Here is an 8,671-nt window from a genome sequence, read left to right as displayed (position 1 = left end):
TGGTACTCTATCTACTGTGCCATCTAGCTGCCCCCCTGCATTGAATTTTAATCCATAATTTGTCATATATTTCTTGTAATTCCCACCTATCCCACTTTTACATTGCAGTTAGCAACTATCAAATATATGTTGACTTATTTGGGGGCTTCCTCTAATTTTTCATCCTTTGCAGATGTTGTGAATAAGTTACAATTGTTTTAATGATATCCTTTTACAGTGAATTATCCTGTGTACTTATAAAATCACTAAATGTCCTGTGAAATAATGTTTCTGGTTGCCTCTGGGTATACAATAAAAACCAACTTGGCCAGTTCCTTCACTTTATCTTTCTTAAGAAAATCTGTAAGCCATCCCATTTGGCTGCAATTTCATCTGGTTTCATTTATAAATAGAATTCCAAAATTTATATGATTCAGTCCCTTTGGTAACATGTCTATTCTTTAGTCAGTGGACAAAAATTTGAGTACCAAAAGTGTAGCAAAGTTCAAAGATGGTCTAAATAGTGTTTGATTCTTAATCTCTATACCCTTCTTGGCTGCTTGACAACGTAGGTTGCTGAAGTAGAAGGGACTGCACAGAACTGAGGTCAGTGTTTGTATTTTTTTTTTTTATTTTGTGGGTCACCAACGTGTAGACCTTCTTCTGATGAGCCTCTCTGTTCTCAGTGAGGCTAAGTCTCAGAAAACAGACTCGATTTGTAATCACAATGGTGATTGAAGTCTTCCAGCATTGTGGCCCATACAGATTCTCACTTGTCAGAATTTGTATTTGACTGAAATAGTCTCTTAAAAATGCAGGATCATCTCTATGTTAGAATGAAAGTAAGACTTTATGGAGGGTTAAGAGATTTGTCATGGGATCAATGTAAAGTTTGACATTGTTGCAAAATGTATTAGTATAAAATGGAGGATGTGTAGTTCCGTGGTAGAAACTATGGGAAAGATGAGGGGAATTTCATCGGCTTTCAAATTCTTATTTGAGTCAACCTATGATAGGGTACAAACAGAGATCGATGTTCTAGACTTCTTTAAGAGAATGTGCTTGATAAGGATTATCATAGTTCCTTATTGCTGTGCTGGTCAGGCTATATTTAGAATACTGAATTCAGTTTTGTAACTATTTTTGGAAGGAGATAAGCTGGAATATATCTCCAAGAGAAGGTGGCTATAATAATGAAATGATTGTAAGCATAAACTAAAGGAATTGGGTAAAAGATAGCCTAGAGAAGGAAAGATGAGGGACCTTATGGGTTCTGTCTCATTCTGTGATTTCGTATTATTCTAACAGATCCTTAAATCATTCCTTTATACCATTCGAGACCAAACCTCTGACCAGGAATTAGTGTCAAGATTCAACTACCAAGATGTTCCCTCTATTTCTCTCATCATCCCAATATTCTCTGACATGATTCCTCTTCAGATTCGTGGGTTTCTACACAACTTGTACAACTTCTTGATATGAAATACTTTTCTATTTCCCCTTTATTCTATTGCTTCTGATCAAGGTGTGTCTTTTTGCTAGGTTCTAGTTGTGATTCAGATCCCACCAAATATCAGGATTATCCTAGAGGTCATGTTTATCTTCTTGAACTACATCTAATTCATCTCATTTGGCTATATGTCTCAGGCTCCTTATTTTAGTACCGTTCTGTGTGGAAAATCTAGATTCTTAACCATATTCTCCATTCTAACTGATTATTGAGATGGCTAGTCATTTTACATCGATTGGCCCTTGAGGACTTCAAAAGAAATACCTTACTTTAATGACTGTTATCCTCACTTTCTGAATTCTTACAGGCCTTAGAGAAGGTAGAGCCTTAATCTAGGGGATTCACTTAACAAATCTCAAGGTTTCTATATGCAGTTACTATTAACTTTCTATTTGGTTTGCTTCATTAAATGCACTCTATTTTGTATCTTTGTCCATATTATCCATCTTTAAATTGAGATAAACTAGAATATTTACATCTGTGACTTCATCAAATTCTAGAATTATTGACTCTGGAAGTGCTTTACTAGAAAAGAGAGCAAAACTAGATTTCTGGAAGTCTTGGATGGGGAATCTTTTTTGTTCCTCTTCCCCAGGCTATGTAGATTCAGCTGATTGCCAATCTGGCAAACTTGAAGTCTGACCCCTGTCTGATGCCACAGTGAAGTCATCAAGCAAAAACTTTTAATGACCATATGGACAATAAGATTTTCCAGATTCATCTAGGCTTTGGGTGTGGTTGGATGGGTTTATGTGCTTGGAGATTCAATTGGATATCTGGAAAAGTCAAGTTTGGAGAAACCTGTGATCTTCCAGGATTCTAGGACTCTACCTAGATTTAAGACCATGTCTTTGGGGCCTGGGAAGTAAATTATCTTATTAACAGGATGAATTATTAGAGCTCCTTTGGGTCTTGAGGCACTAGACTAATAGCCATAAGACAAAGCTCCAGTAAACTTTTTAACCCTTTTCTGGGGACAAGAGAAGACTTAAGAATAAGATGGGTTGGGAGGGGGTGCATCTTTATTATTTTAAGTTGGTCTTATATTTTTCTAAATCATTATTTTCAGACTTAAGTTCCACAAGTAGAAAGACTTAGAGATATCAAAGAGCAGGATCATGAAATTATAGCAGCTATGATCCCTCTCCTTCCAGTAAGTGTTTAGAATAAAATAACATACATGAGGGGTAGGATAGGAGCAAGATGCATGGATGGAATTCCCATTCAGCTTCACAGAGTCCTTGACTAATTGAGAAATTTTAGATGTAGATCCTATCTACATACAGTTTGTACTCCTAATGAATAAAGCTGCTATTAGAACATTTTGCACTCACTCCTCCTAGAGCTGCTTATGCATTTTTTTTTTATCGTGACAAAGGTATATTAAGCAGTTAGAACAGGAAATTCTATTCCTCTATTCAAACTTTAAGACTTTGGGAGAGAGTGGAGGGAGTCCAACATTGATCCCTGGATTTACTGCCAATATTTTCAGAAGATCCCATATGAATACGGATTTTTAGGCAGCTTTTCTGAAAGAAAAGGGGTCAGAAACTCTAGAACTCAAGATCCCTAGGAGCTCAAAATTCACTTCTTTAGCCATTTGACGTTAAGGAAAAAGAGAAAGGTCCCTGAATGATTCCAGAGTATCTATTGAGCTTTTCATGATTCAAGTGTTTGGCAGAAACTTGAGAATAGTCTTCAACATAATATTTTCACCTTTTTGTTTGTTAGATTTTTTTTCTTATTTTTTTTCCTTTTTGATCTAATTTTTCTTGTACATGACAAATATGGAAAAATATTTAAAAGGATTGCACATATTTAACTTTCTCTTGGGGAAAGAGAAGGAAAGGGAGGAGAAAAATTTGGAACCCAAGTTTTACAAAAATGAATATTGAAACCTATTCCTTATGTGTATTTGGAAAAATAAAATACTATTCAAAAGGGGAAAAAAAAGAACAGTCTTCAAGATGACTGACCTAGAGAGTTTTAAACAAGGAATCGAGTGATAGGAGAAAGAGAAATATTCAGAAAGGCCAACAACCAGACACCAAAGCATCTGCCCCTGTCACATCCTGGGGTTTCTGCCAGCAAAAAATGGAGCCCTCAATTGTCTTCCCCACCACAATGGGGGGAAATGAACATCAGTAGCTGACCAAGAAAAATGAAGAAGCCAGGACCAGCAAGAAAAATGAACTTCAGATTCAGCATTGTCATCTTTAAGATCAAAGTTCCATGAGGAGAACAAACATCTACAGTAGGAGGTCTCTAATTACCAAAAAAGGTAAGTGACCTCAGCAGTAAAGTTAGAGACATCATTACATCAGCCAAAATGCTGCTTAGTAGTTGCTATAAGACAACCTGCAGTTTGAGGCTTTATAAACCTCTCTCTCCCTCTTGCCTAGATCTAAACTTAATTTTCTTTGCTATTTCTCATCATAGATAGAGTTCAGAGGGGAGAACACAGATTAAAAGAGACTAAGATAAAGCATTTTCATTTTTTCATGCTGATGCACTGAATATATATCTGTCTAGGGCTCCAAGACTGAATCAGAAACATGAGTTCCAATAATTTTTATATTGGGTATTTGCCCTGGGGAATGGCAGTTGTTTGGTTGGTTGACTTTGTTCTGGAAGAGAACCAAAATGATGTTACTATATTAGAGTCAAATTACATTGTGTCCAGCTGTGGCTGATCAGACTGACAGAACTCAGAATATTCTAGCACAAGTCCATATGAGCATTTGGAGTGGATTCTCTAAAACTTCTCATCTTGCATTTCATTTCTTTTGTTTTATTTTATTAAAGCTTTTTTATTTACAAAGCACATGCATAGGAAGTTTTTCAACACTGACCTTGCAAAACTTTCTATTCCAACTTTTCCCCTCTTTCCCCCCACCCCCTCCCTTAGATGGCAGGTAGTCCAATACATATTAAATATGTTAAACTATATGTTAGATTCAATATATGTATACATATTTATATAGTTATCCTGCTGCACAAGAAAAATTAGATCAAAAAAGAAAAAAACACCTGAAAAAGAAAACAAAATGCAAGCAAACAACAGGAAAGAGTGAAAATGCTATGTTGTGGTCCACACTCAGTTCCCATGGTTCTCTCTTTGGGTGTAGATAGCTCTCTTCATTACTAAACAATTGGAACTGGTTTGAATCATCTCATTGCTGAAAAGAGCCACATCCATCAGAATTGATCATAAATAATCTTATTGCTGTGTATAGTGAGATCCTGGTTCTGCTCATTTCATTAGCATCAGCTCATGTAAGTCTCTCCAGGCCTCTCTGAAATCATCCTGCTGGTCATTTCTTACAGAACAATAATATTCCATAACATTCATATACCATAACTTATTCAACCATCCTCCAACTGATGGGCATCCCCTCAGTTTCCAGTTTCTTGACACCATAGAAAGGACTGCCACAAATATTTTTGCACATACAGGTCTCTTTCCCTCCTTTAAGATCTTTTTGGAATATAATCCTAGTAGAAACACCGCTGGATCAAAGGGGGTGCACAGTTTGATAACTTTTTGAGCAGAGTTCCAAATTGCTCTCCAGAACGGCTGGATCTGTTGCATTTCATTTCAGCTACTTCATGTCTGCTTTGTTCATGGAACACACAGCACCTTTGATGGGGGCACATCATGCTGTTTAACATGATATTTTCAGCAATGTTGTTAGATGCCTTCAATGAAGACCAAAAATGACATTAAGGTCAGCTGCTGTGCTGATTATAAATTATTTAACTTGGAAAAAGCTACAAGTCAAGATTAAAGTGAAGGAGGAGTTGGTGCAATGAAGGGAATGGCAGTATACAAATGGGAGAGCTTAGGTTTGCACTCTCCCCTGCAATGATTAAGGATATAATGAATCTTCCAATCTACTATGTCTTTTCTGCAAATAGAAGGAAGTTGGTGTGGTGGAGTGGAGAAAGGACTTGATTTGAAATAAGACAATCTGGATTTGAATCCTACCTATGTCACTCACAACTTGTGTTTTTCTAGGCAAGCTAATTTACAACCTAAATAGCTGGTGATTTTCCTTACAATAGAACTGACCATGAAAAGCTCAAATAATAGGATTTCTAGTTTGAAAAGGGACCTTAGAAGTCATCTAGTTAAACCTTATTTCACAAATGAAGAAATCAAGTCTGGGGGCTGTTAAGTAATCTGCTCAAGTTTGTTTATGAAATGAGGAGTATGGAATAGATCAAAGTTTCTTAATCTTTTTCCATTCACTACCTCTAAGAAATTTTTATATAACCCAGGGTATATTGGTATAGAAAATTTGCATACAAATCAAACATTTAATGATAATAAATCACAATTTTGTGACACCCACACACACATTCAGCATTCATATCCAGTTGTGACCCATATTTTAAGAAGCTTTGGATTCAATGACTTTGAAGCCTTTCCAGCTAGAAATTCTATATTTCTAGTTTTCTCTAGTCACTCATACTTTCTAGAACGTAGGGGTCAGAAAATAACGGTGTTTTTCAATAGAGTAAGAGTTGCCTGATGGATAGAGTGCTGAACTTGGAATCAATCATAATAGCCTAGTGTCAAGTCCTACCCGCAAGCTTTCCTAGTATGTGACCCTCAGCAAATCACTCAACTTTGCTCAGAAGGAATATAGTTGCATCTGGAAAGCAACAAGGATAATGAAGATTCTAAGCTATGCTAGACTCAACTAGGGCTTTAAGTAGAAAATAAAAAGAATCAGGACAGTTCTCCTTAACTTTTATGATATACCTTTTAACCCAAACACAATGTTAAATAAATTTATAGTGGAGGGGACATTTGATTTTGTCATGCTTACCCCCTCCTGTGACTTCCTAGGGAATGGGGGGTAGAGGAAGCAGAAAGAAGGAAATATTTATATAGTGCCTACTGTGTGCCAGACTCTGCTCCAGGTTCTTTTTATCAATATTATCTCTGTATCCTTACAACAATCCTAGGAAGTGCTATTATTATCCCATTTAACAGTTAAGGAAACTGAGCCAATTGGGAAGGTGGAGAAATAATAGAGGAAGCATCTAGCTGCCCAGATTGAGTTCAAGTCACTAGATTTAGAATAAGAACTTTCAGTAGTGGTCATGCCATCAAAACACATTCCAAATTCTATTTTTTTTTTTTTAACCATAGCATCCACCTCTTTACTTTGAGAAGAAAATAAATTCATACTAAGTGTTCAGTTACCTCTCCTAGAGATAACTCCATTTGAAGAAACCCCGTTTAAATCAAAAAGTTAAATTTTCAGTGGTGGAAAAGTTTTGGATGTTTTGTACAAGGGGCCCCAAATTATACCATTGTCCATTAAGATGGGCCAAGATCTAGTTACCCTTTGAGAAAGTTTTATTCTCTTCTACAATCCATCAGGAAGCAACCATCTTACAAGGTCTGCCCCTAGGCTATGAGAAGATCAACTGACAAAATGAGAGCAGGATCAATATAAATCTATCACTACTAGATAAGGAACATTCCCCCTAATAAGTCAATGACATTATTCTACAAAGGACCCCATCCACTTAAATAACGTGGAGGCACATGCAGAATATGGCAACATTTGTAAGTCGCAGGAAATGCTATTCAGAGTTAGATATTTTGATGAAGGGCAACTAGGTGGTACAGTGGAAGCCCCAGGTCCAAATTTAGCCTTAGACACTTATCAGCTGTGTGATCTTAGTCAAGTCACTTAACCTTCTTTGCCTTGGCTTCCTTATCTATAAAATGAGCTGGAGAAGGAAAGGCAAACTACTCTTTGCCAAAAAAAACTCTGAATGGGACCACAAAGAGTTGAATGTGACTGAACAACAACATAAGTAGAGAAATGAAGTAGGTATGAGAAGTGAGCCATCTGTCATACTAAAAAATATTACATGAGTGAAACAATTGAACAAAAGCATTTTGATAAAAGAAATTATTCCAGAAAAATTGCAGGCATGTTTTGTAAGTAGAGTCATATGTGAAAGAACATTTCAAATCTTTGAATGCTTTGTAAAGTGGCAAATAGAAAGATACAGGGTGAATATGAGAACAACATATAAGCAATAAGAAATTTCAAAACACGAAAGCAAAAGATGTCATCAAGGAAGTGAATGATAGGGAGAGAATATGATTTGATCATGTGGCATGGACAAGGAATGAAAAGTACATGTTCTAAAAATATCCTGGCAATGTCAGGAGAAATCAAGGAAGTTCTGGGATGAAAAGATGGGAGGATAATGATGAGTCACATAGGATGAACATGTATGATGCTTTGTATCATTGGAAAGAATTCTCAAATCAATGATACTTTATCTGAATATTCCAAATTACATGGACAACCATTTTGTAAAACAGAAGATTTTTTTAAAAGTAAAGGCAAAAACATCTTTCATTTGAGTTTGAATTTCATATGTTTAGTTTATGTCAGGTGGCAAGTACTATAATTAGTTCTGTGAAATTTGGTTTAGTGGAAAATTCACTGCACTGGGAATCAGGAGAGCTGGGGTCAAGTCCTTGCTCTACCATTTACTAAACATGCACTTCTCCGAACCTCAGTTTTCTTATCTATAAATTGGAATTTTTGACTAGTTGACTAGGGAACTATAATTCTTTCTGTTTCTGACTTTCTTAGATGTCAGGGGTATTAGCATCTCTCTCTCTCTCTCTCTCTCTCTCTCTCTCTCTCTCTCTCTCTCTCTCTCTCCCCTCTCTCTCTCTCTCTCTCTCCTTTTTTCCCTCTCCCCTCCTCTCTCCCTTCCTCCATTTCCTCTCCCCCCCTTTTTTTTCTGTCCAGACCTGTGATTCCATTGGTATATAGATCTTGCAGTGAGGAAACTCCCTCTAACGGGGCAGCTCAGGGACTTTTCTACTACTTACTCTGAGACGGTAACCTGTAATTTCTAAGACATAAAGGACATTTGCTAGAGTCACATAATCAAGGTGTCAGAGACCAGAAGGCTTTGAACTCCAGTCTTGTAGATTCTGAGACCAGCGCTTGATTGACTCCATCATACTGCTCCTCAATCTTCTCCCTAACCTATGGCCCTCAGAGCTGAATAGAGTTCTCAAAAAAAAAAAAAAAAAAAAGAGCAGAGCAGAGCAAGAGTATCACCGCTCACTTACATGAACTGATGCTGAGTGAAATGAGCAGGACCAGAAGATCATTATATACTTCAACA

Source organism: Antechinus flavipes, chromosome 2, assembly GCF_016432865.1.
Source record: "Antechinus flavipes isolate AdamAnt ecotype Samford, QLD, Australia chromosome 2, AdamAnt_v2, whole genome shotgun sequence".
Classification (NCBI taxonomy): Eukaryota; Metazoa; Chordata; class Mammalia; order Dasyuromorphia; family Dasyuridae; genus Antechinus; species Antechinus flavipes.
This window is presented reverse-complemented; position numbering follows the sequence as displayed.